Raw genomic sequence first — 23,632 nt, forward strand, 5'->3', positions numbered from 1 at the left:
AAGGCTGATCGCCGGAGAATTGATGCTTTTGAATTATGGTGCTGGAGGAGACTCTTGAGAGTCCCATGGACTGCAAGAAGATCAAACCTCTCCATTCTTAAGGAAATCAGCCCTGAGTGCTCACTGGAAGGACAGATCCTGAAGCTGAGGCTCCAATACTTTGGCCACCTCATGAGAAGAGAAGACTCCCTGGAAAAGACCCTGATGTTGGGAAAGATGGAGGGCACAAGGATAAGGGGACGACAGAGGACGAGATGGTTGGACAGTGTTCTCGAAGCTACCAACATGAGTTTGACCAAACTGCGGGAGGCAGTGGAAGACAGGAGTGGCTGGTGTGCTCTAGTCCATGGGGTCACGAAGAGTCGGACATGACTAAACGACTAAACAACAACAACATGCTGGCTGGCTGGCTGGCTGGGTCTCTGTAAGGTTTCAGACATCTCCTGTAAGGTAAAAGGTAAAGGACCCATGGATGGTTAAGTCCAGTCAAAGGTGGCTATGGGGTTGCAGCGCTCATCTCACTTTCAGGCGAAGGGAGCCAGCGTTTGTCCACAGACAGCTTTCCAGGTTATGTGGCCAGCAGGACTAAACCACTTCTGGTGCAACAGGACACTGTGAAGGAAGCCAGAGTGCACGGAAACGCCGTTTACCTTCCCACTGCTGTGGTACCTAGTTATCTACTTGCACTGGCGTGCTTTCAAACTGCTAGGTTGGCAGGAGATGGGACAGAGCAATGGAAGCGCACCACGTCATGGGGATTTGAACCACCGACCTTCTGATTGGCAAGCCCAAGAGGCTCAGTGGTTTAGACTACAGCGCCACGTGCGTCACCTGTACTACCTGGAGATGCCAGGGGCTGAACATAGAACCTTCTGCATGCAAGGAAGATGCTGTACTACTGAGCTATTTTTCTATTATTATTATTATTATTATTATTATTATTATTATTATTATTATTATTATTATTATTATACCTGCCCATCTGAATGGGTTGCCTCAGCCACTCTAGGAGCTTCCAGACCATACAGAAACATAATAAAACATCAAACATTAAAAAGTTCGCTATACAGGGCTGCCTCCTTGACATCTGATGCAAGGAAATTCCACAGTGTGGGTGCCACCACTGAGAAGGTCCTCTGCCTGGTTCCCTATAACCTCACTTTTCACAGTGTGGGAACTGCTAGAAGACCCTTCCCCATTGAGATATGGAAAATAGACAACACGTTAGCCTAGGGCAGGGTTTCTCAAACTTGGGTCTCCAACTCCCATCATCCCTAGAGACCAGGACCAGTGATTGGGAACGACAGGAATCGTAGCCCCAAAACACCCGGAGACCAAATTTTGGGAAACGCCAGCTAAGGATGTGCAAAGCAGACTGTGGCACACATCTCTGTAAGCTCTCCGCCCCTCAGAATTTGCCGCCTGAGGCAGCTGGCTCACTCTGCTTCATGATAGGAGCAGCCCTGCCCTTTCTGAGCCAGCACTTTCCTTACCCAAAAATCCAACAACTGCATCTAGAATGGGGAGGAGTCAGCAGAGTCAGCCAACGTGTCGGGGAGGATGAAAGACCATTTAAGCATCGTCTGTTGGCTTCACATAAGGGAGAAGATGGAGACCGCGGGGCAGCACAGCAGCAGCTTTTAGCACAAACACCTAAGCAAGGAAGGGAACAGAGAGCCCCCCAAAGCCAGAGACTGAAAAGCCTGGAGCTTCCCTCCTTTGCTGTAAATAGGAGAGTCATCCACTCACTCAAAGGTTAGCAGCAGTGCAGGAAATGAATTTAGCTGGTATCACAGCTGGTGAGGGAAGGGGAAAACCTCTCTTCTTCGCATGCTGCATTTCCAATTAAAATTCACCCTCTCCGTGCCTGTTATTAACATTTTTTAAAAAGAAAGAAAAAGGTTGACACAGCTTTTACTAATGTCACATTTAATGGCATCTGAAGCATGGCCCTCGGTAAGGTCGAGAAATTTGGTGAGGTTTGCATTTTAATTCATACCACCTAGAGTGGCTGGGGAAACTCAGCCAGATGGGCGGGGTATAAATTATTATTATTATTATTATACATCCCAAACGTAAACACGAACCACAATGTGTCCTCCATCTGGCAAGATAGGCTTTTGCACTAGATCTCCAAATCAGACATAGTAGCAGCTAACAATCATATCTTTGTAAGCATGTGGCAAGAAGACTGTAATGCACTCTTATGTGGTGCTGCCATGGTGAGTACCATCAACAGGCTGCACTTATTGAAGAGTGGGATAGAGATGGACCACTTAGCCCAAGGCTACAACATTTCCACAAGCTGCTGATTATTTCATAGGCTCCTGTCACTCTGATGGCACCGGCTATAGAGAGCCCTCCAAAACACATCATGACAATTTATATCGGGCTTCTTCCGCCCCAAGTAGGGCACCCGGAACAGCTTAAAAGCCGTATTTCAAACCGGAGAACAATATTAAAGCAATAGATATCTTGAAGAAAAACCACTTGATAGGTCAAGGCAGATCCAGCAGCAACTCTAGCTATACACAAGCTCAGCAGCCGTAGGTCAAGAAACCAGAAACATGACCATAAAAGAGAGAAATTGCGTAAAGAAAGCCATCCTGAAATATCTCCTGCATGTGCAAACTGATGGCTCTCCTAAGGGGCGGTAAATTCCTCAGTCTAGGCACTGCCAGGGTTTAAAATTAGGTAACCACCAAGCATGTTTTGTGACTCCAATTGCGACCATGTTGAGATCTCTGAATGCCAGGTTGGTGATTGACAGCTCCATCTGACTGGCCCCTCCAGCTTTCTAAAACAGGTAAGGAAAAGAGTTTATTTATTGCACGTCACTCCTTTTTCTTCAAGGAGTGCGTGGTTCTCCACTTCCTCAGTTAAACCCTACTATAGCTCTGTGGGGTAGCTTAAGAGGCTGTGATTGGCCCAAAGTCACCCAGTGGGCGTCATGACTGAGTGGGGACTTGAACCCTAATCTCCCATGCCCTAGTCCAACACTCTAACCACTACACCACCCTGACTTCCTCAAGTCCTTCTGCTACGGGGCAGCTCTATAAATTAACAAGTTAAATAAATATGGGGAAAGCAAAATATCACTTACAGAAGAATCTGAAGTATTTTCCTTGAAGATTTGTTTTATTCTGGATTGTTTTATTTGATGTTTTAATGTGCTGTAAAACTGCTTGATTTATCAGCTACTTTAAAATGAGGCTGCATTTTAAATCACATTTTAACCTGTATTTTAAATTGTGGTTTCTTTCCTCCCCCCCCCCCTTTCCCCCTATTATGTTTTTACTGCGACTTTATTAGTGTTAGCCGCCCTGAGCCCGGCTCTGGCTTGGGAGGGCAGGGTATAAATAAAATTTATTAGTATTATTATTGAGATTTTTTTCTTTAAAAAAATGAATAGAAGTAATAATAATAAATCTCATGGGGGGGGGAGATGCCTAAATATTCCACTGTGGCAACCATAACCTAGGTTTAAGGTGCCATTTGGAGATTAGCTTATACACTGGAACCTCGGTTCCCGAACACTCTGTTGTCGTATGCTTCGGTTCTCGCACTCCAAAAACCCGAAAGTAAATGCTTCCGTTTTTTGAACGTTTTCGGAACCTGAACGTGTGATGCACTTTCTGCTGAGTGCAAGAAGCTCTTGCAATCAAAGGGAAGCTGCACCTTGGTTTTCAAATGTTTCGGAAGCCAAATGGGCTTCTGGAACGGATTTTATCCAAGAACATCTGAGTTTCTAACACTGGGCACTGCTACCAAGAAAGCCCAGACTCACTTCATTGTCTTCCTCACCTCACAGTCATGAAACAAGTCTCTCCTAAACACCAGGGTTCTCTGGGGGCTCAAGCAGGAGAAGACAGATTTTCAGTTACTGGGGAGAATCATTAACTAAAGACATCTTCTAATGCAGGGGTAGAGAAACTCAGACCCAGGGCCTGAATGTGAATAGCCTCCAAGTGTCCTGGTTTCCCAGGGACAGTCCTGGAATTACAAAAGCCACCCTGGCTTCTGCTTTGATCCCAGAATGTCTCTAGTTCCCTTGCCAATGCAGCCGTGGAGAAAGATGAGCCGGCGCTTGTCCCGAGTGGCTGTTGCAAAGGAACTTCCCATTGCCTCTCCATGACCGCTGCTGCCAGCCTCCTGGCTTGGACATTACAGTGGTACCTCGGGTTGCATATGCTTCAGGTTACATATGCTTCAGGTTACAGACACCGCTAACCCAGAAATAGTACCTCGGGTTAAGAACTTTGCTTCATGATGAGAACAGAAATCATGCCCTGGCGGTGCAGCGGCAGCAGGAGGCCCCATTAGCTAAAGTGGTGCTTCAGGTTAAGAACAGTGTCTGGTTAAGAACGGACCTCCGGAACGAATTAAGTACTTAACCCGAGGTACCACTGTAAAGGCTTTTCTCAGGATGCGGAGGGTGTGTGTGGTGTGGTGTGATGTGGTGTGATGTGGTGTGGTGTGGTGTGGTGTGATGGGTTGTGGTGGTGGTGGTGGCGGCACATGCCCTTCTTCTGGTAGGAAATGCTTTGCTGGACAGGGGTAAATAGGGGGTTGAAGAGGGTCAGTTGTGGGAGGGAGGGAGATCTCCTGCAGGGTGGCGGCAGAAACACAGATGCCGAGGGGGCAGCATACCCTCCAACATTCCTCAGATGAAAATGTCCCTATTTTCATGGACGGTATGGATGTGACCCTATGTTGTACTGTTGCCATATTTCTAGAAGTAAGATTCAAGACACAAACCTTGTTGAGGAAATGAAACTCAATGTTGTTGAGCAATAAACCTCAAGATCCCAGACATTTTGCAGATTTCCCGAAATGGTGGTTAATTCCCAAACGTCTCTGGGAAATTCCATATGGAAGACCTTTCCTACAAGCCCCCCTGCAGCAGCTCTTGACCCACTAGTGCTACCCTGAACCTGGTATTCAGGGACATACTGTCTCCAACAGATCTTAGCTTAGCTGACTAGAGCATGGTGCTGATAATGCCAAGTTTGCAGGATTGACCCCATATGGGACAGCTGCATATTCCTGCACTGCAGGGGGTTGCACTAAATCAGGGGTCTGCAACCTTTAAGACAAAAAGAGCCACTTGGACCAAAGAAAAAAAAACTGGGAGCCGCAAAACCATTGCAACATTTAAAACAGTGGGGAGTGTCGGGGCACACAATGCTCCTCCTCCCCTCGCTAGTATCTGCCCCGGAGCCATGGCAAAGGTGTAAAAGAGCCACATGCGGCTCCGGAGCCACGGGTTGCTGACCCCTGCACTAAATGATCCTCAAGGCTACTTCCAACTTTCCAATTCTATAATTATATGCAGTGCTTTTTTCTTTTAAAAAAAATGTTTAGGGGTATAGTGGTACCTTGGTTTGCAACCGCTTTGGATTACAACCATTTTGGATTACAACCATGTCAAACCCAGAAGTGTGTGTCCCTTTTTTTTTTGGATTACAACCCATTTTTCTGGGATTACAACCCTTTTTTTTTTCTTTTTTTTTTTTTTTTGAGGCCCCATCGGCGAAAGCACGTCTTGGGTTACAACCTGTTTTGGTTTACAACCGGACCTCCGGAACGGATTATGGTTGTAAACCAAGGCACCACTGTACTCTCATTTCCCCATCATTACTGCCCCTCAATGAGGCCAAACTTAGATTCACAAAATGTTTAGGAGAATGCGTCACCCTGCGCCCCCCCTGGAAAAAAGCACTGATTCGGTGCATAAAATGCATTACAGTGGACGCTTGGGTTGCAAACGTGATCCATGCGGGAGGCACGTTCACAACTCGCAGCATTCGTAACCTGTGTCTGCGCAATTCAGCGCTTCTGTGCATGCTCAAAGTGCGATTTAGCACTTCTCTGCATGCGCAAAGCACAATTTAGCGCTTCTGCGTATGTGCGACCGCCAAAACCCGGGAGTAACCCGTTCCAGTACTTCCGGGTTTTGGCAGTCCGCAACCCGAAAAAACGCAACCTGAAGCGTCTGTAACTCGAGGTATGACTGTAATAGCCCTATGCTCCATGGGTTTGCCTAATTCTCTTTTGAAGCCATCCCACTTCTGGTAGGAGCAAATTCCATGGATTTAACTATGTGCTGTGTGAAGAAGGACTTTCTTTTGTCCGCATGGAAGCCTCCAACATTCAACTTCATTGAATGCATGATGAGAGAGGGAGAAAAACCTCTCCCCAGCTCTATGTCCTGGGGACACACAGCTGGCATTTGAGGGCAAAGCGCCCAAAGTGCCCATCCAGGTATGCCAAGATGATGGTGAACAAGCACACTGGCTTGCCCCTGCAATGGAGGGGGGTCGGTGCCGCGTGATGTGTGCACCTGCTGCACAATGTGCTGATGTCACTCACACATGTCGTGCGATGTGCTGATGCGCCGTGGGAAGATGCTGGAGAATTTTGAGGGGGCCCAGCCCGCTCTTTGAAAACTGGGCCCCCTAGATGGTGCCCTTGACGGCGATAAAATGTATTACCTGCCCTTCAGGTGTCAGGTGAGGAAAAGAAAGTCAGAAGTGTTGCCCAAGCAGAAAGACATTTGTGTTTCCTTCCAATAAAAGAAAAAGGAAGGCAATTTTTCCCTTATGTATAAAGTAACAAAACACAGAGGTGCGAAACAACAGCAACAGCAACAGCAGCAGCAGCAGCAACAAAACAAATGCAGAAAGGAAAGAAAGGGGCACATTGTCTGGAACTGCAGGCTCAAAGAAGGAGGCTTAAAAGTTCTCACACAAAGGGTCCAAAAGAAGGCAAACTCCAAGCTGAAAGATGGAAGTGGCCAAATCAGCCTGCTTCCTGGTGTGTGGATTTTCTACTTATAGGTAGGAAGCTTTTCCACAAAGGAGCCATACAGAATAGAATACAATACTATTACTTTCAGCATGAGGTTCCAGGCTCTTATGCAGGGTGTGTGTTTCCTTTTAGAAAAATGAGGCACGGCAGAGACCGTGGTGTCTTTGCGATATCTAGTTTATTTACACATATATACAAACCAACCCATTGCTCTCAAATGTTGTTCTTGTTCTCTCTCTAGCTCACGGCTTACTAACTGCCATTCTGAAACACTCTCTCCGAAAACATATGCACTTTTCAGGCTAGACTGCTCAGACAAATGAAAACCCAGCTAAATCTCTCAAGCACAGAGCAACTCTGATTATAAATGAAGGAAATGTCTTATTTGCATTGAAAACATTAACTCTGTCCTAATGGAAATGTGCACAAACTCGTTTTCTAAGAGACAGGCTTCGGAATCTGATTGCCTGACATTTTACATAGGAAGCTCTTCTACACCAAGTCAGTTCAGTGGCCCATCTAGCTTAGTAGCACTGTCTAAAATGAGCAACTGATCTTTCAGAAAGCAACAGGGAATGGGACACAGGAACATTGAATTGGGGTTCAAAAGGACCTTAACAAATTGGAGAACTGGGTCCAACCTAACAAAAAAATAATTTCAATAGGGGCAAATGTAAGGTTTTGCACTTAGGTTGGAAAAACTAGCTGCACAAATATAAGATGGGGGGAACACCTGGCTTGCCAGTAGTACATGTGATAAGGATTTCGGGATCTTAGCAGGTGACTAGCGTAACTTGAGTCAACAGTGTGATTCGCAGCAGCCAAAAAAGCTAATGCTATTCTAGGCTGCATCAGCAGAAGTATAGTGTCCCAAGGTAAGTAAAAGTCCCGCTCTATTTTACCTTGAGTAATGTGCCCAGCTTTGGGAGCCACAACTTAAGAAGGATATTGACCAAGTGGGATGTGTGCAGAGGAGGGTGATCAAGATGACCAAGGGTCTGGAAAACAAGCCTTATGAGGAACAGCTGAAGGAATTGATGTGTTTAGCCTGGATAAGAGGAGACTGAGAAAAGATATGATATCCATCTTCAGATATCTAAAGAGCTGTCGCAAGGAAAAGAGAGCAAGATTGTTCCCTCCTGCTCTAGAGGGTAGGACTCGAACCAATGGCTTCAAGTTACAAGAATGGAGGTTCCAACGAAACATCAGGAAGAACTTTCTGAGAGTAAGAGCTGTGTGACAGTGGAACGGACTTCCATGAGAGTGGTTGACTCTTCTTCCTGGAGGTTTTTAAGCAGAGGTTGGATGGTCATCTATCATGGGTGATCTAGTTAAGATTCCTTCATTGCAGGGGTTGGATAAGATGGCCCTCAGTGTCCTTGCCATCTCCACTGTTCTATGATTCTAAACCAAGTGAGACCATCAGTCCATCTATCTCAATATTGTCTACACTGGCTGGCAATTGAACTCCAGGATTTCAGACAGGGTTCTGTCCCAGTCCTGCCTGGAGACACCAGGAATTGAATGTGGGACCTTCTGCAGATGCCCTACCAATGAGCTACAGCTCTGCCAGTTGCCCTTTACCCAATCAGACCATTGGTCTCTCCAGCTCGGTATTGTCAGCACTGACAGGCAGCATCTCACCAAGGTTTCAGGAAGGAGACATTCCCAATCCTGCCTGGAGATGCCAGAATTAAATGCGGGAATGAAGCTTCTCTACCACTGAGCTGCACCCCTTCTTCAATCTTAGGCATGTCTACGCCAGTTTTCTCCCTAGAATATTGCAGCACAAACTTGCGAACACCACATCTCTTTACCCAAAACAGTCACTCAGAAACTCACACACCACACAGCTAACCGAGATTCAGCCAGCAGAGGTTTTTTGCTTCACCTAAAACAGATTTTTCTCGATTTCCAACCACCTTCAGTGGACATGTTTTCAGTACAAAACAAAATCAAGTGAGATCTTTCGAACAGCAAATGTCCCCAGAAAAACAGGTCCCATTACTGAAAGAGAAGCATCTTTGAAAGGAAAGGCTATTTCACACCCTCATGGTGTGAGTTGCCTGTGTACATCGATTCTGATTCATTCTGTTTTTCAGGCTCACTTCTTCTCACCCCTGCCTTTCCCTTCCTCCTCGGCCTCTTTGTTTTCTCCACACCTGAAATTCAGTCTGTAGGCTCTGTGGGGCAGAGACCCATCTTCATTCTTACGTTGCTTTTTAAAGAACCTCATAAAATGATGGTGCCCTAATCATATGCAATGGTAACTGGCAATGGCTAGGGAGATTTGGGGACAGAGTTAAGGGGATTTTCAGATGCATCTGGAATATCGTCAGCCTACGATCAATGCAAATGTGGTTATTCAGTACCTCCTTCCCCAAGAAGGGGTCCTGTGCCTGCAACACAAAAGTGGAAAGGCTTTGGCCCACCAGGTGTTGCTGAACTGCAACTCCCATCAGCCCTACCTAGCATGACCAATGGGCAGGGATGTTGGGAGTTCAGCATCATCTGAAGGACCAAATGTTTCTAAAGATGCACATAGGTCCCACCAAACACCTGTGGGACTTTCATCCAAGTAAAATGGGAAGGTTGGAGAAAAGTGCTCATCCATGCGGAGTATGGAAATATCTTTTCCACCTCCTGGTCCTCATCCTACTTAAGCAGCATCCCTTTTTTTTTGTCAGAAGCAGTTTTGTCCCATTGAACACAACAGGTTAAACCCAATGAACTATGAGGTTTCACCAAGTCATGAATCCTAGCCTTGCAAAGGGTCTTCTTCATTCTTTAGCCCAGCAGTTCCCAACTGGTGGTCCGCAGACCCCTAGGGGTCCGCAGCACCATTCACATAACAAAAACTACCAGAATTTTCAACAGGTGGGTCCGTGGCTTAGCTTTTGCAGAACATGGTGTCTGCAGTACTTAGCTAATTGGGAACCACTGCTTGAGGCTGTACTGGAAGTGTTCAACACCTCAATCAGCATCTGACACCTTCTTGCCTCCTGTAAGACCTCCCTCCACAGAATCAGGTTTATTTCCTCTGTGTTCTTTTGAGCACAGAATTTTATTGACCGTTGTACTGCCATTGTACCCTCCCTGTACTTCAAAAGGGGGGTTCCATGTATGCCCTCAAAACATAGGGGAATGATAATCTCATCCATCTTGATTTGAAAGTTTATAACTCCTAGAGTACTGGGTGTGGCCTACTCCCAAGTAAACAGAAGGTAAGGCTGTCAAAGCAAGCCAGGGCTTATCTAGTATGCTAGGGGGAAAGGCTGTTATTTTATCTGATTTCATTGTTGTTTTATCATTTTTATCCCCATTGAGATTTTTTGATTTTTATTTTGTAAGCGCTTAAGAGGTGTAGGGCGTTTGGGGAAGTGTGAATGCCTGAAATGAAATAGAACAACCCCATCCATCCTCAGTGCCCAACCTCTCAGCACAGGGTCTCTGGAAAAAATATAATAATAATAATAATAATAATAATAATAATAATAATAATAATAATAAAGTAATGCTTTGGTGCATGCACAGAATTCCCTTCCCGCTAGCCACAGCCATTCACAACAGGCGTCTGGAATAGCTCAGTCGGTACAGCACGAGCCCCAAGCTGGGCAAAAGATTCCTGCATTGCAGGGAGTTGGACAACACGACCCCCGTGGTCCCGTCCAACTCTGCAATTCTATGATGCGGGAGCCTGGACAAGAGGAAACGTTTAGAGAAGCGTTACAAGGAACCTTCAGCCCCGGAACCTCTCCGTTTTTATAACTCAAGAACGGCGTGAGAAATTAAGGTCTGAGTTGGTTCCTGATTTACTCTCTCCACCCAACCCCAAACCCCGAATTCCCAACCCAAACCCGACAACCACCTCGGAAAAGGGGAACCGCTCAACTTTCCCACCCTCCTTTAGATCCACTCACCGGGTTAAGGCAAAGCTCCCCACGGAAGCGGGACGCTGCGTAGGCAGAGGTCCTCCAAGTTCCAGCTGGCGGACGCGCAGTTCCGCCAAGATCCACCGCCCTCCGGCGGTTCATGTTCCACGAGTCCCATGTCCGGACCTCGGAGCCTCTCGTGGCCTCCTTGCCCCTGGCGGTTTAGTCGAAGGCGCTTCTCTCTCTGTCCTCCCCGTGGCTCCTGCTGCTGCAAGCGACCAGGCGGCGGCGGTGGCACGACGGAGTCCGCCACGCGACGGCTGTGCGCTCTGCGCTCTGCCCACTCTCGGTGGCATTTTTTAGCATCCTGTGAGGGGGGCGGGTCTGGGTGGAGTCCGGCGCCTCCCCCAGCCGAAGAGGCACGCCAGGAGGAGGAGGAGGAGAGGAGAAGCCCTGCCCCGCCCTCCTATTATCCTGATCGTCGGGGCAAGGCGAAGGAGAAGAGAGGCGGAGGTAGTTTGATCTGAGCGCCCGGGTCCGCTGTCGCCTCTCCAAATACGCGCCTGGCTTGCATCGGGTCGGAGGGGGATGGAGACGCGCGCGTTCTTGATCCAAAAGCGAGAGACCGTCGAACCTACTTGAAAAGAGTAGCCAGCCGCCTTTGGTTATGAGGAAAGAGAGAAAACGTTTGACACCTGTGTGATCAGGTGTGTGGGTCGCGCAGGATTCGCGGTGCCGAGCGCAACCCAATCCTGTCTTCTTCTTTGGCGATCACTCGTAGCCGAGTAAGATTGTCTTCCAAATCCTGTACATGCTTACTCGGACGTAAATCTCACTGGATTTAATTCAGTTGGATCAAAGGAAGGATAAGCAGCCTGCCTGCCGGTGTTCCCTCAGTTGCCTCGGCTCTGTAGACTTAGGCTACAATCCTGTAACCAGTTACCTAGGAGTAAGTCCCATCGATTATCATTTTTGGTAGCGAATTCTTATGAGTAGATATGCATAGCTTTGTTAAAACCTGGTCCTATGCATAGCTAAGCATAATGGGTTAACATCACACAAGATTGGGTTGGTGCTTGCAACCCTGCCTGTGTTTACTCAGAAGTAGGCCCTGCAAAATTCAATAGGATAAGTGGGTTGCTGGTTGTTGCAATTCTATACACTATGAATAAGGGATGAACCCTATGGAATTAGTGGGATTTGCTTCTGAGTACATAACATCACACTATTACAGTCCTATCCTAACCATTATACTCAGAAGTAAATCCCATGGAAAGGGAGACTCTTTTCAATGTGTGTTTATGGCTGCAGCCTTAAGAAACACAGAGGACTGTGTATTTTCTGGATCCAAGATTAATCTTGTGTCTCTGCAGACATAGAGAGGTTGCTTTACCAGTTGTGGATTTTTCTTTTTTTATATATAAGATATTTATTGAAATTTTAAACAATCCAATCAGACCAAAAAGAAAACAACATTATCACACACAAAGCAAAACAGATATAAAAAGTAAGAAATAAAGAGAGAAAACATAAAAAAGGCATTAAAAAACATAAAAATCCAAATTTTTACTTATTGTTTTCATAACCCTACTTCCTGACTTCCTCACACCTCCCTTTTCTGTGTTCCTTTTTACACAAATCATATTCAGCAGTATCTTACCCTCTTTCAAATCTTAGTCTATATTATGCATTTCAACCCATTGTGTCTCCAATTTTTCCCTTTATATCCTTTTGATTATGTTTGACACAGTGTATTCTAATTTTTTCACCCTTATCTTTTGAGACATTTGTTACAGTTGTGGATTTTTCATATGGCACTCCGGTAATAAGAACCTTCACTTGTTGAATTCCTATATTTATCACCAACACCATCAATATATCTCAGGGCTGGGCAACCTGTAACCTTGGATATATCCAATGCAGTCATTGACAAGGTTTCTAAAGTCTTCTCTGGAAGCAATCAATTCAGACCTCTGGCAAGAGCAACCTGCCCCTCTGAGCCATAGTTTAAAACTTGAGACTTATGACTCAAATTCTTCTCTGGATCATATTTTAATGTGAGCCAGAGAAGAAATCCAACCCCCTCACTAAAGGTCTGCAAAGGCTGGACGGTCATTTGTTGGAAGATGCTGTAGCTTTGGCTATTCTGCACTGATCTGGATGTTGTTTGTTTCTTTGTTGCATTTAGATCCCACCTTTTACTCCAAGGCGTGCAAGATGGCATACATGCATCTTGCCCTCCTAATCTGAACCCCACAATAACCCTGTGAAGTAAGTTAGGCTAAGAGACAGTGACTAAAACCAGTCTCCTAGCCCTACACCACACTGGTTCCCATTGGAAGGTTACACTAGAAGGCCTCCAGCAAGCCATATATTATTTCTTTTCCCCACCACTCGCTCTGCCCGGAGAACCTTTCAGTCTTGCTGCCTACTCCCAAACACTATCCCTCTATCTCAGGGGTCAGAAACCTTTTTCAGCCGTGGGCTGGTCTACCATCCCTCAGACCATGTGGTGGGCCAGACTATATTTTGAAGAGAGAGAAAATGAACGAATTCCTATGCCACACAAATAACCCAGAGATGCATTTTAAATAAAAGGACACATTCTACTCATGTCAAAACACCAGGCAGGCCCCACAAATAACCCAGAGATGCATTTTAAATAAAAGGACACATTCTACTCATGTCAAAACACCAGGCAGGCCCCACAAATAACCCAGAGATGCATTTTAAATAAAAGGACACATTCTACTCATGTCAAAACACCAGGCAGGCCCCACAAATAACCCAGAGATGCATTTTAAATAAAAGGCCACATTCTACTCATGTAAAAACACGCTGATTCCCGGACTGTCTGCGGACCAGATTGAGAAGGCGATTGGGCAGCATCCGGCCCCTGGGCCTTAGTTTGCCTGCTCTATCAAACGTCTGGAAACCAAGCCTTATGAGGAATGGTTGAAGGAGCTGGGTATGTTTAGCCTGGAAAAGAGGAGACTTAGAGGAGATATGATAGCCATCTTCAAATATCTAAAGGGCTGTCACATGAAAGAGGGAACAATCTTATTTTTGCTTCCTCTGGAGCATGGGTAGGCAAACTAAGGCCCAGGGGCTGGATCTGGCCCAATCGCCTTCTAAATCCAGCCCGCAGATGGTCCGGGAATCAGCGTGTTTTTACATGAGTAGAATGTGTGCTTTTATTTAAAATGCATCTCTGGGTTATTGGTGGGGCATAGGAATTCGTTCACCCCCCCCATATATATATATATATATATATATATATATATATATATATATATATGCAGGTTTTGGTGTCTTCGGGTGTCTTCCCGTGTAAGAGTTGGGGTGTCTAGGCGACGTTTCGACGAGGTCTCACTCGTCATCTTCAGGCTGGTGTTTTCGGCTTCTTGTTACTGGAACAGAGCAGGATCTCAGTGTTTGAGTTCCTATAAATACTGTTGAGGGGGTGTGGTGTATAGCCTCCAACGTTCTGGGCAGAGAGGAAGTTCCCAGGTTAGTGTGCCTTTTCTTCTCAGAATATCACTCAAGAAATCACTCAAGATATCCCTCAAGTAATTAAGGAACAAAAGAAGAAAAGGCACACTAACCTGGGAACTTCCTCTCTGCCCAGAACGTTGGAGGCTATACACCACACCCCCTCTGTTCCAGTAACAAGAAGCCGAAAGCACCAGCCTGAAGATGACGAGTGAGACCTCGTCGAAACGTCGCCTAGACACCCCAACTCTTACACGGGAAGACACCCGAAGACACCAAAACCTGCATTCCTGTACCCGTGAAAATCTACGAAAGCAAATATCTCACCTCTACGGGGAGGAAACCTTCCAGCTGACAAGAACCTACGAGAAACTAGAAATCCGAAGAGCCACCATCTTATGTGATCTCTTGTTCCTACGCAACTGCCGAGACAACAACTTAATTCCCACATGCTTCCAACTTAAATTCCACTCTAAAACCCCAGCTACCGAAAGGATCCTGAAACGAACTGAACTATCCCTAATCAGAAACGAAATACATAAGAAAAGATACCTACTAAACCAAACCAACAAAGATCTGCTCACTCTTCACCTCAAACTCTGTAACAAAATCCACCCTGCACTCTGGGACAAATGCAAACAACTAGCCGTCTGGAGAGCTGAAACTGAGACCTCACATAAAACAGACAGACACAGCAACAAACTCCACAAACTAGAGAAACGCCAGAAGCCCAGCCACCCTCCACAACAACCCATGAAACAAACAGTACATAACATATCAGACAGGATCCTCACCTCAACTGAAACCAAAGTACTCTCCAAAGGTTTCAACTTTGCAGTCGCCCCGAGACGCATCCCCACGGAAAACATCATATGCGGAGTCGAAGCTAGCCTAACCAAAATCAACCCAGATGAAGCCAATAAAATCAGACTTGAAGTCACCAACATCCTCTGCTCCAGCAAACCACCCAGAAGCAATTTACACAAAGAAGAACAGAAAGCACTCACCAACCTGAGGAAAGACAACAACATAATCATTCTCCCAGCAGACAAAGGTAATGCCACTGTTGTGATGAACACATCGGACTACCAAGCAAAACTATCAAATCTACTCCAAGACCCTACCTACCAACCTATAAAAACAGATCCCACCACCTATCTGGAAAAAACCACCAAATCCAAAATAAAAGCCTCTCCTATCAGTGAAGAAATCCAGCTAAGAATCATCCCCAGAGAAAAATCATCCAGATGCCCCAAACTCTACGGTCTCCCCAAGATACACAAAGAAGGATCACCACTCAGACCAATAGTCAGCTCCATAGGCTCACCTCTACAAAATCTCGCTAAATTTCTCGCTAAGCAACTTCAGCCCTATGCAGAATCCATCGCTTCACACGTTACAAACTCCTTCCAGTTCATAGAAACAATAAAGAAGCAAAACCTACATCCCGATGACCTACTTGTGAGCTTCGATGTTGTATCTCTCTTCACACAAGTGCCCATTAATGAAGCCTTGACAGCCATTCAAAACAAATACAATCCCCCCGAATACATCCTGGACCTGACCAACCACTGCCTAACCAACACGTACTTCATCCACAATGGACAAAGATACAAACAGATAGAAGGAGCACCTATGGGATCACCCCTCTCACCGGTCATCGCAAATTTGTACATGGAACACTTTGAAACCAATGCTTTAGACAAGTCAGAACACAAACCCAAACTTTGGCTCAGATATGTTGACGACACCTTTGTAATTTGGCCACACGGGAAAGAAAAACTAGATAGCTTCCTCACACATCTCAACAGCCTACACCCCAAAATACAATTCACTATGGAAATAGAAACCAACAACCAACTTCCCTTCCTTGACGTCCTAATCTACAAAAAACCTGATGGCTCACTAGGACACACTATCTACCGGAAAAAAACACACACCAACCGCTACTTACATGCACAATCACACCACCACCCTGCACAAATAAACTCCGTAGCCAAGACTCTCATCTCCAGAACCAAACGCCTGGCTGACAAAGACCACTTGACAACTGAGTTACAGAATCTCTCAAATGTGTTAATCGCCAATGGATACCAGCAAAACAGGGTTACGAAGCTAATCCAAAAAGAAACACCCCCCAAAAACCAAGACACAGAAGAAAACAATGGCATGGCCCTCCTTCCTTATATCAAGGGCACTACAGATAAAATTAGCAAAATCCTCCATAAACACAATATCAAAACAGCCTTTTGCACCAACCAAAAAATAGCCAATATCCTCAGAAACCCCAAAGATAAAATCCAGTTGGAAAACCAAGGGGTCTATGAAATACCCTGCAAAGTCTGCCCAGCCACGTACATTGGACAAACAAACAGACGAATAAATGCACGTATCGCAGAACACAAGAATGCCGTCAAAAAAGAAGAAAAAACTTCCTCTCTTTTCCAACACATGAAAGAAACAGGACATGAAATTAATTTTGCAGATTCCAAATTGCTCTTTAACATGGAACATCACCACAAGAGAATAATCATGGAAGCCATCGAGATAGAGAAACACCCTCACAACATGAACAAGCGTGACGACACGTCCCGCCTGCCAGACATCTGGAAATTAGCCCTCCCCACAAAAACCGACACCAGAACCAGAGGCACACAGAACGCCATCACCAATCAACCACACCAGACCCAAACCCAGACCCTCTCCACAGATAAATTACAGACACCATCCAGTAGCCAAACCATAGTGGCACCTCCGGATGCTGCACCCCCCTGCAATCCCTACACAGATCTGGCTGGCACAGGGCACAAAACCACAGCTCGCCCCTATACACGAAGCCAAGCCAGAGCACAACTAAGTGCAGTACAGCCATCTTCTCAGAAAAACTCTTCACAAGCTCAAGAGGTCAAGACACGAAAGCTTTAGCAACTAATCCACACCTAATGACCCACCTAAGTGGTACTCAGAATATCACTCAAGAAATCACTCAAGATATCCCTCAAGTAATTAAGGAACAAAAGAAGAAAAGGCACACTAACCTGGGAACTTCCTCTCTGCCCAGAACGTTGGAGGCTATACACCACACCCCCTCAACAGTATTTATAGGAACTCAAACACTGAGATCCTGCTCTGTTCCAGTAACAAGAAGCCGAAAGCACCAGCCTGAAGATGACGAGTGAGACCTCGTCGAAACGTCGCCTAGACACCCCAACTCTTACACGGGAAGACACCTGAAGACACCAAAACCTGCATTCCTGTACCCGTGAAAATCTACGAAAGCAAATATATATATATATATATATATATATATATATATATATATATATATATATATATAAAATCCGGCTCCCCACAAGTCCTGAGGGACAGTGGACTGGCCTCCTGCTGAAAAGTTTGCTGACCCCTGCTCTATCTCAATGATACTCCAAGCCCAACCACTTACCTGTCTGGTGCTGCAGTGGCCTAAGAAATGTACTTTCCCCCAAGAAGGCTGCTTTCCAAGGCGGCGGCTGGTAGTATTCCCACTGGTTAAGTGGGTGGTAAAGAAGAGGCGAGTAGATTTAGAGGATTGTTGCTGGGGGGGGGGGGGCAATATGGATCTGGGGCAGTAATATATTCCTCAGCCTAGCAAGCCTTCTAAAACATTTATCCTGCTTGCTTTCCTTCCCCGATCTGAATTGCTTTTCTGTATGTGTCATTGTTTTAAACTGCTTTTCTTTATATATCTTTGCTGTTATTATTTTAGATTGTTTCATATGCAGTTGTTTTTAACTGCTTTTATATTACCTAACTAGTTTATACAAGTCGTTGTGCTGCACATTTCTTTGGGATACGTTGCGGGAAGCGATTAATAAATGCTATGCATAAATAAATATTGCACAGCCAGAAGGGAAATAGCTTTGCTGAATTCAACTCTGGGTCAGCTCAGCTATTGATGTAAGCAAGTTTGTGCCAGAAAAAGAGGAGCAAATGGCTTTCATCAGAAAATAAGAAGAGCCTGCTGGATCAGGCCAATGGGCCATCTAGTCCAGCATCCTCGTCTCACAGTGATCAACCAGATTCCCGTGGGGAACCCTCAAGCACGACCTGAGCACAAAAGCCATAGGCTATGAGATTAACCCCACTCAGTGGACCAGAATGTGGTCTAAACCCCCCTTTAAATCCATATCAACGAGAAGGAGAGAACTCACTCTGAAACTCACCTACAGGTGGTACCTAACACCAAGGAAACTAGCGCTAATATGCCCAGGAACCTCACCAAAATGCTGGAGAGGGTGCACCTCCACAGGCACATACCTCCACATGTGGTGGGAATGCCCCAAAGTCCAACTATTATGGACAACAGACATACAAGAAATATGTAAAATAACTAAGTAGTTGAAATCACCCCAGAACTGGCCCTCCTAACATATTCCAAGACAATAATGCCCACTCATATCACAAAGAACTCATAACCCACCTACTCTCAGCAACAAGAAACATCATAGCCAGAGACCTGTAAAGAGTAAGCATGGACCAATGGTACCAAATAGTATGGGAAACAGCCCTACTAGAAAAATTAACCAATAAACTGAAACTGACACGGGGACAAATAGAAGAAGACACCTTCACCCCAGTATGGCTCCCCTTCATCACATACACATCCCAACAAGACAACAACAAGAATCCGCCAACAGCATGTGAATCAATATGGCTTTGTTGTTGTTGTTGTTGAGTCGTTTAGTCGTGTCCGACTCTACATGACCCCATAGACCAGAGCACGCCAGGCACTTCTGTCTTCCACTGCCTCCCGCAGTTTGGTCAAACATCAATATGGCTAACCTGATTCATAAACACCCACCCACTCCACTCACACAGAAAAATAAAGTTCAACACAGCCAGTCACAAACAAGCAACCGCACCCTAGGCAAACCATAATTTCTCTCACCACCAAAGGAACACAAGTGAATAGCAAAGAGAACCTGCACAAACGATGACACAAAAACCCACACATACATTGAGCAAAATAGAAATATTGCCTCCTGACCCCACCCCCACCCACCATGGCCCCCTCCACCTCTTCTCCCCTTTTTTCTTCCTAATGTAACGCTAATGTCTCAACAAATGAAACTGACCTATGGAAAACGTAACTTGAAAACAGAGACATTGCGCATACATTTGTAAACCAAGAAAACTTTAATAAAATCTTTTTTAAAAATAATAATAATTTTTAAAAAGCCCTCTCCCTTCCTCTGCTTTCCAGCAACTGGTATTCAGAAGCTGCCTCTGACTGTGGAGGCAGAACCTAGCCATCATGGCAAGCTCTTTTAAAGCCACCCATGTTGGTGGCTTTCACTTTGGGGGCGAGTGCCATAGTTTAACTGTGCACTGTGTGGAGAAGTCCTTTTTTTGCCTGTCCTGATCCTTCCATCATTCAGCCTCATTGGATGTCCATGAGTAATGGGACTTCCTCTATGCCATGCAGATTTTTGCCCACTTCCGCCATGCTGTCTCTTACTTGCCTTTCCTCCGAACTAAAAAGGCTCATTTAAAGGGAACCAGGTGGCGCTGTGGTCTAAACCACAGAGCCTAGGGCTTGCCGATCAGAAGGTCGGCGGTTCGAATCCCTGTGACGAGATGAGCTCCCATTGTTCGGTCTCTGCTCCTGCCAACCTAGCAGTTTGAAAGCACGTCAAAGCGCAAGTGGATAAATAGGTACCGCTCCAGCGGGAAGGTAAACGGCGTTTCCATGCGCTGCTCTGGCTCGCCAGAAGTGGCTTAGTCATGCTGGCCACATGACCTGGAAGCTGTACTCCGGCTCCCTCGGCCAGTAAAGCGAGATGAGCGCCGCAACTCCAGAGTCGGCCACGACTGGACCTAACAGTCAGGGGTCCCTTTACCTTTACTAAAGGGAACCAGGAGTATCCCTTAATGCTCCATAACTTGATTATGAATGCTTGTCTCATTCACATCCTCCCATTCTATAGCCTTCAATGAATTTCCAGTGCTGCCATTTGGGGAGTTTAAAGTTCTCTGTCTCCTCTGCCCTGTACTTTGTGTTTAATCAGCACTTATCCAGCCCAATGCAATCAATTCCCATTTACACAAATGTGACCTGACCTGTACTTTGTCTTCTAGCACACTGACAATGATTTCCTCACCACCACCACCACAGGAGCAGCCAGGGATTGAGGGACTGCATGTGAACTGAAAATAATCATACAGCAATCTTTGCCATAAACCAAAATTTACCAGACACACACAGAGAGACAGACAAACAGACAGACACTGCTGTAGGCACACACCAAGTCTCAGAATCCATGGCCTTTGTGCTTAATGAAGTTTAAAAGAGCAGTCACAGAGGGCATTTGAAAAGTTGCCAATCATAGACTTTGAAAACTAGCAAGGCACCTTATGGAGCAAATCAGCTTGAAATAATAAAAAGGCTACACTAAATATGAAATAAGAAAAAGTCTTAAAACAGCACAGCAGAGTACAGTCATGACAAAAAGATCTTTTAAAAGAGATTGTCAAAGCAGAGAGAGAGTTAAAAGCAGTAATAAACTCCTTCATGGATCACTGCCTTGCCATGGCGAAGGGGCTTGAATAACTCAGAGAAGCTATGAACTATGCTGTGCAGGGCCACCCAAGATGGACAGGTCATAGTGGAGAGTTTTGACTAAACGTGATCCACCTGGAGCAGGAACCGACAAGTCACTCCAGTATCCCTGCCAAGAAAACTCCATGGACCAAAACAACAGTCATAAACACGGTACCCTAAATAATTGCTTTTCTCCCGTATTTATTTTACAATTCCCCATCAGTTAATGAGAAAAGAAATTGCATTTGAAAATGATCAATAGGGAAAGTAATTTTCAGTGAAATTCTTATAGGTGGAGTGCTGGAGTTTTGTTGTACTTAGTTTCCCTTTGGGGTGACCATGGGGTGTTTGTGAGTGTATTTTCCCCCCATTCATTTTTTCACATTAACTCACCAGCGGTCTGCACTCTGCAGCCTTCCTGGGTGCTCACACTTCAGCTCAAAGTCCCAGGGAAGGCATCATAAGGCAGTCCCTCCTTGTGGGCTTTCCAGATTGCAGAGAGCTGGAGAAAGGGTTGCAGGAAAGAAAAAAGCGCACACACCACATTGCCTCACCTTGCAACGATAAGGGCAGCTCAATAACCCACCACCCTTTCAGGAATTCTGAAGTCCCCTGGGAATGATGCACAAAAATGGAAGCCACTTCCACGGGTGAAGAAAACTTTCCACAGACTGAAGGGCAGAACTTGGCACAACGCTATCCTAAATATTCAGAACACACAGCCTCTGAGGGCAGCAGGGGGTGGGGGGTGGGCAGGGGTCATAGCACAGTGGTTAAAAAACTGCCTTACCAAAATGTTGCCCCCAGAGGGAGCTATCCCTTTTCCAAAAGATCAGATTCGGTCTTTGGAAAATATCAAAGCCATGTGCATCTCTGCACTACAGTCAAGGTTGTATGGACATGAATGTACAGGGGTACCTCAGGTTACATACGCTTCGGGTTACATTCGCTTCAGGTTACATATGCTTCAGGTTACAGACTCTGCTAACCCAGAAATCATGCTCCGGCAGCGCGGCGGCAGCGGGAAGCCCCATTAGCTAAAGTGGTGCTTCAGGTTAAGAACAGTTTCAGGTTAAGAACGGACCTCCAGAACAAATTAAGTTCTTAACCCGAGGTACCACTGTATATATACAGTGGTACCTCGGGTTACATATGCTTCAGGTTACATACGCTTCAGGTTACAGACCTAACCCAGAAATATTACTTCGGGTTAAGAATTTTGCTTCAGAATGAGAACAGAAATCGTGCTCCAGCGGCGTGGCAGCAGCAGGAGGCCCCATTAGCTAAATTGGTGCTTCAGGTTAAGAACAGTTTCAGGTTAAGAACGGACCTTCGGAACAAGTTAAGTACTTAACCCGAGGTACCACTGTATCCTATCAGTAGCTTTAGATAATCATTTGCTGTTTCACTGTACAGTAGGAAGAATGCACTTTGTAGTCAAAAGATCTGCTTGAAATGGGAGTAATTTGCCAACCTTTGCATCAGGGCATCTGTTGGGCAGTTTTTAACTCCAGCATGAAAGAAGTTGAGGTTGTCAATGGAACAGCTAGATTTTTTAAAAAATGCAAACCCTCAAAGAAATGGTTCACATTCCATTCCTCCGTTCAAATAATGATTTGGTATAATGATAGGCCTCTGTTGCATTCAGGGCTTAGGGAAGCAGCTGGGAAATGAGGGGGAAAACTCTGCGGTGAGATTAGTTGAATGGAACAGCTGAATCCTGCAGCTTGCGACAGTTACTGACTGTACAGTTGACATGTGTGCTTTGCTGATAATTACTTGTCTTTGAATGTCAACCATTACTCTGGGCACAGAAGAAAGCAAAATCCAACAGTGAATTACAAGTAGTAGCTCATAAAGATGCTTCCAAAATTCTCCCTTTATAAATAATTTCCCTCTCCTTCTGGATTCCAAATTCCCTCTTGTGAAATCAATGCTAGGGGAGTGGCTGGGGAAACCCAGCCAGATGGGCAGGGTATAAATAATAAAATTATTATTATTATTATTATTATTATTATTATTATTATTATTATTATTATTATTATTATTATTGCAGTAGGAGTGTTCCTTTTCCAAATTTTGTACAAGCACAAAGGAGAGCCCACCAAAATTCCAAAATTCAGTGGAACAGTTGGACAGCATAAGAAAGAGTGGGAGTGTTTAATGAAAAAGCAATGTGATAGTACCAATAGTACATAAAAGCACATGGGAAATGAATTACAACCACATTACATAAAATACATGTGAGACAAATTTATTATAATAATAATAATAATAATAATAATAATAATAATAATAATAATAATAATAATAATTTATTATTTATACCCCGCCCATCTGGCTGGGCTTCCCCAGCCACTCTGGGCGGCTTCCAAAAGAATATTAAAATACTATAATACATCAAACATTAAAAGCTTCCCGAAACAGGGCTGCCTTCAAATGTCTTCTAAAAGCCTGGTAGTTGTTGTTCTCTTTGACATCTGGTGGGAGGGCGTTCCACAGGGAGGGCGCCACTACCGAGAAGGCCCTCTGCCTGGTTCCCTGTAACTTGGCTTCTCGCAGTGAGGGAACCGCCAGAAGGCCCTCGGTGCTGGACCTCAGTGTCCGGGTAGAATGATGGGCGTGGAGACGCTCCTTCAGATATACTGGACCAAGGCCGTTTAGGGCTTTAAAGGTCAGCACCAACACTTTGAATTGTGCTCGGAAACATACTGGGAGCCAATGCAGATCTCTCAGGACAATGTTATGTGGTCTCTGCGGCCGCTCCCAGTCACCAGTCCAGCTGCCGCGTTCTGGATTAGTTGTAGTTTCCGGGTCACCTTCAAAGGTAGCCCCACGTAGAGCGCATTGCAGTAATCCAAGCAGGATTATAACCAAC

The 23,632-nt window shown here is 45.4% G+C and overlaps 1 protein-coding gene across 2 annotated transcripts in view; it reads right to left on the bottom strand.

Annotated features, from left to right (window-relative positions):
- NPFFR2 (neuropeptide FF receptor 2) overlaps window positions 1-11,251 on the bottom strand; it is a 50,190-nt gene extending 38,939 nt beyond the window's left edge. The window contains exon 1 of one of the 2 annotated variants that reach the window (XM_083458891.1): window positions 10,727-11,251. The gene's annotated coding sequence lies outside the window, so the exon portion shown is untranslated. The remainder of the gene's footprint in view (window positions 1-10,726) is intronic. The other variant, XM_083458890.1, reaches the window with a different exon arrangement.
- Between the last annotated feature and the right edge of the window lie 12,381 nt (window positions 11,252-23,632).

The sequence above is a fragment of the Podarcis liolepis genome, assembly GCF_965112155.1.
Source record: "Podarcis liolepis genome assembly, chromosome: 9".
NCBI lineage: Eukaryota > Metazoa > Chordata > Lepidosauria > Squamata > Lacertidae > Podarcis > Podarcis liolepis.